This window comes from Emys orbicularis, chromosome 2 (genome assembly GCF_028017835.1).
Source record: "Emys orbicularis isolate rEmyOrb1 chromosome 2, rEmyOrb1.hap1, whole genome shotgun sequence".
Classification (NCBI taxonomy): Eukaryota; Metazoa; Chordata; order Testudines; family Emydidae; genus Emys; species Emys orbicularis.
The window spans coordinates 218,001,422-218,012,027 of record NC_088684.1 but is presented as its reverse complement, the minus strand read 5'-3'; positions in this window follow the sequence as shown (position 1 = coordinate 218,012,027).

Sequence of the window (10,606 nt, the reverse complement as noted above, 5' to 3'; positions counted from 1 at the left end):
CTTTCACTTTCCACACAGACTAAATTCTTATGGTGCTGCTTAGCTTCTCATGTCAGCTTTATCTTTTTTAAAATCTGACCTTATTATCTGTGTTGTATCAACTTATTTGCCAGAGATTTAAATCCTGGCAAGCAAATCCATTAGACTTGTCTGAAACAGCAGTTTTGCCATAAGACTTGTATTTGGGGAAAAAATATTTTAATGCAACCTACCCATGGCTTTCCAGTGGCATGATGATTTAAACCCTGGTCATCTGATATAAATTACAATATAAAAGAAATATAGTAACTCAATGATATTTTATTAAGTATTCTAAGTTATTGTGACTAAAGAGAAGCAAATTTTCCCTCACGTAGACAGCAAAGCAAGAGAAAAAAATGGTTTGGGGAACATACCATATGACACAGATGCTGTTTAATTGTGAATTCAACCCCATTCTTTGATATGGCCAAGTAAATTTTGCTCTATGTTTACGACTAGGGTCAGTTTTTCTGCCATTGGTTTCCAAGTTGCATCCACAATATTGGCACATGCAATGTGTAAATGTGCCTTTATGGGCAAAGTTACCTGTTTTACAGGTGGTGAGTGCAGGTGCAATCAGGTGTAAGTGGGGCTCCATCGTCTGGGAAAACTTAGGCCCTTATCCTGCAATTGGATCTGGACTTGGTAGACGTCAGTGAGCCAACTTATGTAGCTCTCAGTGAGAGCAGCAATATTTCACACTGTTAAGAAAAAACATTTCTGTGAACTTTGACTTAAGAGCATTTTAAACCCTTCTGGTAGATGAACCCATTTTGATAAAGTCTATACCTTTCAAACACAGAAATGGATACTCATGCAAACATTTTTACTGTAGTGCAAAATTTGCCCAGTAGTGTGGTAATATGGAGGGTCCACCAAAGATAACTGCACTGCCTTAGCCCAGCAAAGGGGCTTAGCCCAGACTGGCTGCTTTGTGAGGGCCTCTTCCCTACCTGGGCATCACAATAATGTGTCCTGCAGGGCCTGAATAGGCTTGCACATATGGGAAATGTGCATGTAGGTCTAGGTGGGGATGGGCCATGGAATATGTGACTACAAAGATCCAGCATGCCTGACACACCGCACAGCGGTGAAAAGTGGTAAGAGCTTCTCTGTTAGTCTGTTGTGATGGGGCAAGGCCAGATGGCTATAGGAAAGTAGTAAGAAACAGGTAGGTCAGCCCCAGGCTAAACCAATCCCTATTACCATTGTAACCAAATGGCAGTTGCTTCAGGTTAATCAAGACACCTGGGGGCAATTAAGATCCTTCTAGAAAGCAGTGGAGACAGCTAGGTTGATTGGGACATCTGAAGCCAATCAAGGCCTGGCTGGAACTAGTTAAAAATCTCCCAGTTAATCAATTAGAGGTGCGTGTCAGGAGCTATAGGAGGAAGCTGCGCTGCTGGAGAAACTGGGCAATACAAACCCTATCAGGAACAAGGAAGGAGGCCCTGAGGTAAGGGTGAAGTAGATTGTGAGATAACAGAAACTGCGAGGGAGGGTTGCTTCTTCCCACCTCCCTTGCTGGCTTATGATGAAAATGGCTCAGTAGGCTGTGACCCTTGCCTCTAGAGAGAGAAGGGCTACGTGGAGGGTCACAGTAAGCCTCTGAGACTAGTGTAATCTACCTGGAAGCGCGGGACCCACTGAGACAAGTTTGGAGCTTTGTCACACTATGTACTGTCGGAGCACCCACAGAGGAGTTGTGTTGAAGCCCCACAGCCTGTCCACAGAAGGGTGGTGATATAGATAATGGGGACCATAATATTGCACTTGAATATAAGACTTGAAATAATAGTAAACTGCCCTGTTTTGTAGGTTCTTTCTTCAGTGTGTTGCAGGTCGTGGATAACATTAGCCTACTGGATTAGAGAACTGCCTTCAAGTTCCAACATGATGCTTAGGCAAGCCCTAAGAAACACAGTATTTAATCAAAATGCCATTAGTTGTATTGTCACGGAATGTTCTTGTATTGACCCTCCCATCATAGCAGATAACAAAGAAGTTGGTATATAAATGAGCTCTTTCCCTTGTATCCAGCCTGCTTTTGACTGTATTGACTGCCAGGGAGAAGCAAAGTATATTTTATTTAAAAAAGAGAACATCTTTCAAGCAACGAGTAAACTGTCACAGGATCTCATTGTATTGCCCCACTCTTAACTGTTGTCCTCCAGGACCAGCAAGACATCATGTATCTAAAACACTTGCTCCTCTTACCAATACCAATTTGTCCACTCATCCAAGAGCACCTTCATTGTTCTACTAATAAAACTATGGAGATCAACAATGACCAAAGCAAGGAAAGTGTCAACGACTAATGAAGCAGTTTTGAAGACAACTTTTTGATAAAAATATCATAATGTCCTTACACTAAAGATCAGGCTAAAATTGCCAAGATAAAATTTATTGGAAAAATACCATAGAAATTACTCCAGGACCATTTTGATATGTTATACCAGCTGTTTCCCCTACACAAAAAGTTAGTATCTTCTTAATTAAGGCAGACCACTGGCTTCACTGCATTCCAACTAAATGCAAAGCCTGTCTTTTCATCTTCACTCAATCAGTTCTACCCACTTGCTTATATACAACACATGTGTTAACTAATTGAGCTTTTTCTCCTATAGTCTGGATAGGAGGAGAGATTATTATTTCAATGTTTAAATATTTGGGAAGTACTATATCTATATGTGTGTATATTTACGGGTGAAAGTTAAGGATGGTATGTAAACACCAATGTAGATAGGCAGATATGGGATCACCAATACTGACTTCAGATGGTGATACTGCCAGACTGGTATTTATGCTTCAGCTTCTGTGCTAACATTCCAACTTGCAGCAATGCTGCCATACTGCACTACAAAGGAACATGACAGAAAAAGAGTTAAACTCTTCAGCGTTTGTGGTGAAGATGCTTTATGCCAATGGGAGAGAGCTCTTCGGTCGTCATAAAAAAACCCACCTCCGCGAGTGGCAGAAGCTATGTCAGCGGGAGAAGCTCTCCCACAAACATAGCACTGTGTATGTGAGTGCTTACGTTGGTGTAACTTACAACCAGGGCTTTGGAGCTGTGCTCTGACTCCGCTCCAGCGCCAGGCAAAAACCTGCAGCTCCACTGCTCCGGAGCTGTTCCGTGCTCCAGCTCCGGGCTCCACTCCAAAGCCCTGCTTACAACGTTCGGAGGGTGGTTTGTTCACACCCCCAAGCAACATAAATTATGCCAACGTAGGCTGTAGTGTAGACATAGCCTTAGTCTCTCTGATCCTGCAAACATTTATGCATGTGCTGAACTCTGTCCCTATGAATAGTTCAGTGAAATGTTCTCAGATGGGTAAATTACTCCTGGGCGTAAGTGAATGCGGAATTGGGGACTAGCGAGAACAGAAGCTGCTGGGTGTACACTGTTTTGTATCTTAGGCCTGGTCTACACTAGGAAATTAGGTCAGTATAACGATGTTGCTCAGGGGTGTGAAAAATCCACAACCCTGAGCGACACTGTTAAACCAACCTAACCCCTGGTGTAGACAGCGCTAGGTTGCCAGGAGAATTCTCCCGTTGACCTAGCTACTGTCTCTCATGGAGATGGAGTACTTACACTGATGGGAGAACCACTCTTATTGGTGTACGTAGTGTCTTCACTGAAATGTGCAGCTGTGCTGCTGCAGTGTTTTCAGTGTAGGCAAGCCCTTAAACCTCCCTGGGAGCCTTGGTGCTCACTGGCATGGAAAAAGAGAACAAGAGCTGGTATGATGTGGCAAGTGCAAGGGATATAAAAAATGAAAAGGAAACCAATCAGTAAAAGCCGAGTAATGGCGTACACTGATTCTGAGATTTTAAAATATGCACAAAGCTCTTGCTTTGGTCTCATTTTTATGAGGTAATCAAATGGAAACATTACATTTTACATAAACAAGCAGAGCAAATCCTCCATCTTCAGAAACTGGGCAAAAATTATTTTGTTCCAATTTCCTTTCCTCGTTTTGTACCAAAACAGTGATTGCTGGAGGAGAAAACACAAGGTTTGTAGCAGAGGGTGTGGTGCTTCTGTAGAATCTCTCTATTAAAAGCAGTAACTGGAATTTTCACCAGTAGCTGCCTGTCACAGGGCTGGCCCTTTAAGGGACTCAGCTGCCCAGCCTACCTGTGACAGGCTCTACTGAAGGGAATGAGCCAACCCAGGTCCACCTGGAGATAGTTAACTGCCTACACACCTGGAAAGCAGTTAATAAAGAAAGAAGTGCCTGGGCCTAATACAAGGTCTAGGAGAACTCGGTTGAGGGGAACCTTTGGAAGAGGAAGGATGCCCTGGATGGGGGGGAGAGATGCTTCTAGGGAGTCTGAGGTAGGCAAAAACTGTCCAGGCAGGGAATCCTGGGAGAGACCCTGACCAAGCTGGGGAAGGACAGCAGAGCTCTCCAAACAGTGAAGAAGCCTGAGGCCTCCTCACAGCACAAGGAGCTGCTGAAACCCAGAGGCTTTTGGTTTGGGACTTTGACGTTTCATCTGGGTAAGAGCCTCTAAACACTTGCAGAAGTGCTCCTTTCAGGAGACTTTCTTAAAGGGTGCAACTCTGCTGTAGAGTGTTTGTTTGGCTTCTCCTTGACTGGGCTGTTTAAGTGACCTCATTGTCTCCTCAGGAAAGAGGGGAAACTGAGGCAGGCCATAGCGGAGCCACACTCCTCCATAACAGGCTGCTCAGGAGCACAATTTTTTAAGTCAATATACATCCTTCTAGCTCTCATGAATACAGTTTCTGCCCCAGATTTGAAGGATGGATACACATTATTATGGTGTAGTCTTGTAGGTTGAAAAATGCATGAATATTCAACTTTGGAGTGATGGCTGATACTCCAAAGAGTTTTTATTGGCTTAACTTTTGCCCTTCTATTAATGTGTGTAATGCCAACAGACCCTGGTCATCGTCTGCTGGGATCAAACCTGGGACTTCTGGAGCTTAATGCGTGAGCCTCTACTGCACAAGCTAAAAGGTGTGTGTCTCTTAGCCAAGTCTGTAGCAGACTCATCAGTCTCTAACTGCCACTAAAGTGGGACAGTGGGCCACACCAAGCAGACATGAGTGACGTGCACAAAACGCTATATTTGCCTCAAAAGTGGTAGGCCAGATCTGGGGTTGAAGTTAATTTTTTCTGTAAAACTTTGAATCAGACAAAGCTTCATGCATTATAACAACCTAAAAATAGGTGTTCAGTGTAGTTCAAGAAGTCTTTCAACTTTATTGACTCATCTGTGTTTGTTTTTTAGTTGCTCCAGAGAAGTAAATCTTAATCTCAGCCAGGGGGATTTAAAAGACTAACTGCCCAGCACCTTAATTTTGTTGTTCAAAGTCTAATTTTGAAAATTATTCACTTCTGAAATTGGCAAACTTATGGTGGATGCAGCCCCCATCAGTGTTAATACAGCACATGAGTGCTGGAGATCTAAGCTTTCATTATAATCTATTAAAAAAAATAAGTCCCTAACTCTTTTTCTTATCTGCGTTTTCTGGGTTTCTTTTTCATGCTGTCTTCAATGGGAGCAGAGTGAGTTTAATCTCACCACTCTTGAAAATCCCACCCTGAATTCTCACTTAAAAAAAAAAACATTCTTGAAAAATAATGCGTGCTCAAATCATTGATTTGTGTCTAATAGCTTCATTTTAACAAGGACTCTTTTGTGTGGGATTTTCTGACTATAAGGCGGCATTGGTTTCCTTGGTCTCACTTCTCCTTTTCCATCCTTTCAAGAGGGGGCGTGAGAGTGTGAGTAGTATAAGGGCCCTACCATCAATCAAACCCTAACCCCGCCCCTTGACCCCTTAAGCACCGCCCCTTGACCCCTTGGTCCCTCCCACCTGTCACCGGAAGTCCCACCCCATGGGGGTATTACTTCCGGGGTCAAGGTGCCACCTGACCGGAAGCAAGGTGTGTCATGTGACCCCTCTAAGAACTCCCCCCACTACCCTCTACCAATCAGGAGGGGTTTTGTGCCGAAAGGACCGCCCCGAGAGGAGATTTTGATCAATCAGGGGGACTTCCGGGGCGGGGGTGACCCGTCCGGAAGTGGGTCATGTGACCCCTCTAAGAACTCCCCCCCCACCCTCTACCAATCAGGAGGGGTTTCGTCCCGACAGGACCTCCCTGAGAGGAGATTTTGACCAATCAGGGTGACTTCTGGGTTGGGGTGACCCCTCCGGAAGTGAGTCATGTGACCCCACTAAGAACGCCTCCCAAGGCCCTCCGCCAATAGAGTGCAGCACCATTACCCCATAAGTCCCAGCGCCAGACAGAGGAGGCGGCCATCTCTTACCAAGGACACGTGTTTTCGAAAGCGCGGAAAGGCTGCTGAGAGGAAACATGGACTCCTTCACCACCCCCGTGAGAACTTCGGACTTTGTTTTAGCCCCGAGGGTCTTTGACCATCCGCGGAGAAAGCGCTACATCAGCGACAGTTCCGAGGAGGAGGAGGGAGCGACCGAGGGGAGCCCTTTGGCCCAGCCGTTGCTGGATACGCCGGAACCCGACCCCGAAACCCTCGTGAGACACCCCGATGAGCATGGCGGTCTACATCAGCGACAGTTCTGAGGAGGAGGAGGGAGCGACCGAGGGGAGCCCTTTGGCCCAGCCGTTGCTGGATACGCCGGAACCCGACCCCGAAACCCTCATGAGACACCCCGATGAGCATGGCGGTCTCTCTTTGTCCAACCCCTCAGAGGTGGAAGGCGATCGCGGCTCGGGGGAGTCACCGGCGGACAAGGCAAACGGAAAAGACGGCGCTCAGGTAAATGAATGCTTAAGAAGCGATGGTCGAGGAGGGGTTGGTAACTCTGAGGATGATGGCTATGAGGAGTTTAAGAGGCTTTGCATAGAAAGCGTGGAAAGGCTGCTGAGAGGAAACAGGACAAGGTGAACGGAAAAGACGGCACTCAGGTAAATGAATGCTTAAGAAGCGGCGGTCGAGGAGGGGTGGGTAATGGGTTAGGAACCGGGGGTTGCGTAAATTAAAAAACAAGCAGTGAGGGGTGCTTACACGTTTTCTTTTCTGAAAATTTCTCAACAGCTCGACGATGCCTTTCTAGAGGACCCGGACAGCGATGCATCAAGCAGCGAAGATGAACTGGCCCCACCATGTTTTTGCTCAACGCCAATACGAGTTGTTGAAGAGGACTCTGAGGATGATGGCTATGAGGAGTTTAGGAGGCGGCTTGGCATAGAACTAACTGAGCCAGTGCCACGTCATGAGCGTAAAAAAGTCATGCGGACTATTGTACGCGTTGCTGTTTATGCTATCCTTAAACACTGCCTTAGGGAAAAGCTTTTTGAAGATTGTGAGGGCTGTGTCATAGATGCGCCAGGCCAAAGGCACCATGACTGTGTGACTTGGACTTCAGTGGATATAAACTGCAAGCTCCGGGGCCTGTGTGCTGAGCTGTGTTTGGAAAGCTTATTAAACACTGTTGTTGCCATAGGCTATGGTATGCAATGTCTGGGCCTAACCCAAGAACATTTAGCGCAAGGGGTGACCTTGATAAATGCTGTGCAATTCAGTGCAGACCCTGACCATGTTCTAAGGAAAATGACCAGACCGGAAGATGCCTGCTTAGAGCATTATCTTGACCGTCTAGTCCGCACAAAGAGTTACAGAACCCTGCTTAAGAAAAAAACTATTTGTAAGAAATCTAAAAGGATTAAGTTAGAGAATGGTGAGGGGACAAACATGCGATATAAAACTTGGTAGCTGTAAATTTTTTTAAAAGGGGGGCTTGTGACTATCTGTGTTTTGTTAGAAGGCCTTTGGCCTTTAAGTGAGCTAAAAAGTTTTAATGAAGCATCTTGGTTTTGTTTTCAAGAAGCTGTATGTTTTTTAAATAAAAAAATTAATTGTTTGTGAGAATTAGCTCTTGTGTTTTGTGTGTGTGTGTGTGTATAGCAAAAAGCTGAAATGTATGTTGTGGTGGGGGAGGGGAAAAATCCTAAAAATGTGCTTACAATAAAACAACCAAGGCTATTTCAGACATGTTTCTGAGTACAATAGAGTTAATATGGAGATATACTTATCTCATAGAGCTGCCTTTACTAGCAGGGCCAAATATTGATTTTGCCCCAGAGCCCTAAGTAGCCCTCTCAAGGCTTGAACTCACAACCCTGGGCTTAGCAGGCCAATACTTAAACCACTGAACTATCCTTAGTCTGTTGAACTGAATGGGGTTTTAACCACACACACCCAGACAAAATGGTTTCACTATCCCAGATCACAAAAGGGAATGCTATGGGAGGGGTGATTAAATTAACCTGTTAGCAACTATGTTGAAGTTTTGTTTGAAACAATGGGCTAAGAGGGTATAAAAACCTCAGGTATGCAGCAATTTGTCCTTTTTCAACAGAAAACTTTCTTGGATAGCTGCTGGACTGCAAAAAGAGGTAAGACTTGCTGTCTTTAACTCTGAAACTATATATTATATAAGGCCACTCTTTGCCCATGCTGTCTTAGTAAATAATGGTGCCTATGTTTATTGCAGTGTGATCTGTTAGCATGGAACCAGTAACTTTAAACTGCATTTCACCACCAGGCCAAGGTAAAAACCATTTTAACTATAGTTGTGCTTAATACTGTTGAATTTAAAAAAAAAAAAAAGTATTACACAGGCTGTATAGGGATTTGGTGGTAATACTAACTAACATTTTTGCTTGTTCTTGACCTGAAGTCTCAAGCACACATGAGGGGGAACAGAAAAACCATGTGCCTGCAACACTTTATCCCATAGTGAAAGGTAACTTTATTATTTTTTTTTTTTTTTGCAACAAGCTTTTAAAATGCATGTGGGTTTTTGAAAAGTATATGGCTGCAAACTTGGTTTGGTGTGTTTTATAAAGCTGCTGTTGTGTGTGTGTGTGTGAGGGGCCTGTGCAAGGCATAGGTTTGTTTTTTTTTAAAGTACTTGGCACAGGGTTTTTTTTTTAACTGTGCATAATGTGATGGGTTTTTAAAATGGGGTGGATGCTACTAACTAAACCAAAGGCACATGGCTGGGGTCAGAACATGCATGTGGGTTTTTGAAAAGTGTATGGCTGCAAACTGTGGGTTTTAAACTGGTGGTATGTGTATTTTAAACTAACAAGGGTTTCTCTGCAAAATGGATTTTAAAAGCAGTTTTGCTTTTTATTCTGCAAAATGAGATGTATTTAAAAACCTGTTTGTTGTACAGCCTGAAATGGATTATTTTGTTGTAAAGCTATGACTTTTTAAATAGAAAAACACCCTAATGAGGTGTGTGTGTGTGTGTGTGTGTGTGTGTGTGTGTGTGTGTGTGTGAAAACATCACAAGAGTGCAGCTGAAACATCCGGGCGGTCCAAACCTCATATACGTCAAACCCAAGGACAAAACAAAAGACTCTGGTAAAAAACAACCATGCCACCACAACTCTAGTTCCTCAGCGGCCACCACCACACCAAGCCCTGAGGAAACTGTGAGCGAAAATGCCCACATTCACAAACCCGGAGCATGCGCTCTAGGGGTTGTGAATAAAAAACCAAGAACTGACAAACCATTCTCCCAAAACCATAAGCTTGTCCCAGCTCCCCCATATTCTAGTAGTTGGGAAGGGGTTGAGGCTTCCCTCAGAAAAGTGGTGGAGGATGTATCCTCGGGTAGGCTAAAAGAACGGGATTCTAGAAAGAAATGGGGAAAATATGATGCTTGGTTCAGAGCCATGCTGAAAAACATAAGGGCTGGAAAGGGTGGCTCTGAGCAGGCATGACTAGTCGTGAAAAGGGGCCTGGGTAAAAGGGGTGCCCTGCAGGGTACACATCAGTTCATGTGTAAACAAAAGGGGGGACAGCGCTTGGGGGATAAACAGATGGCTGCCAAAAAGTTCCAGGCCCGGGTTGTTGTAAAAATTTTAAAAAGGGCTAAAGAGGTAATGAGGAAAAAAAACAAAAAGAGATGCCCCCTACTGGAGGCTCTCAAACTGGCTTGTCTGAAAATGGGGAGGCGGAATCAGACTCTGGTTTAGCAAATTCCCCAGAGGGCTCTCTAGACGGGTCCCGTTCTACTCTCAATGACCCTCATGGAGGCGCCTCAGAGTCTGACTCTCAAATAGCATCTGATGTAGAAAATGCCGCTAATGATCCCATAGAGGAACCCCCAAGTAACCCCGAAAATGCCGAGGTGTATATGGAGAGAGTGAGAAGTTGGCAACGTGAAGTATCCAGATTTGGGGGGTCGGTGTATTGTGAGGAATTTTGTTTTGTTAATCTTGAGCAAATAAATTCAGCTCAGCAGGTTGTTGAAGCCATACACCGGGGAATACAGTTAGTGCTCGATGACATTAATGGTAGGGTAGGCCCTGATGATTATGTTCAGTTACGTTTAGAGAGCCGTAATTTAACTAACTCTTTGTTTTCAGTCAAAAGAACTAGGGATGAGCTGTCTGCTGAGGATTTCTTAAATCAGACCTCAAAACTGCTACAGAGCAATAGAGAGTTGCATCTCGATGGGACGTTGCGCCTTGTTGTGACAGTTGTAAAAAACGGGTGGGGGTGCTCGTAGAGTTTTAAATACTATCCTTAATAGTCAAATTATTCATAA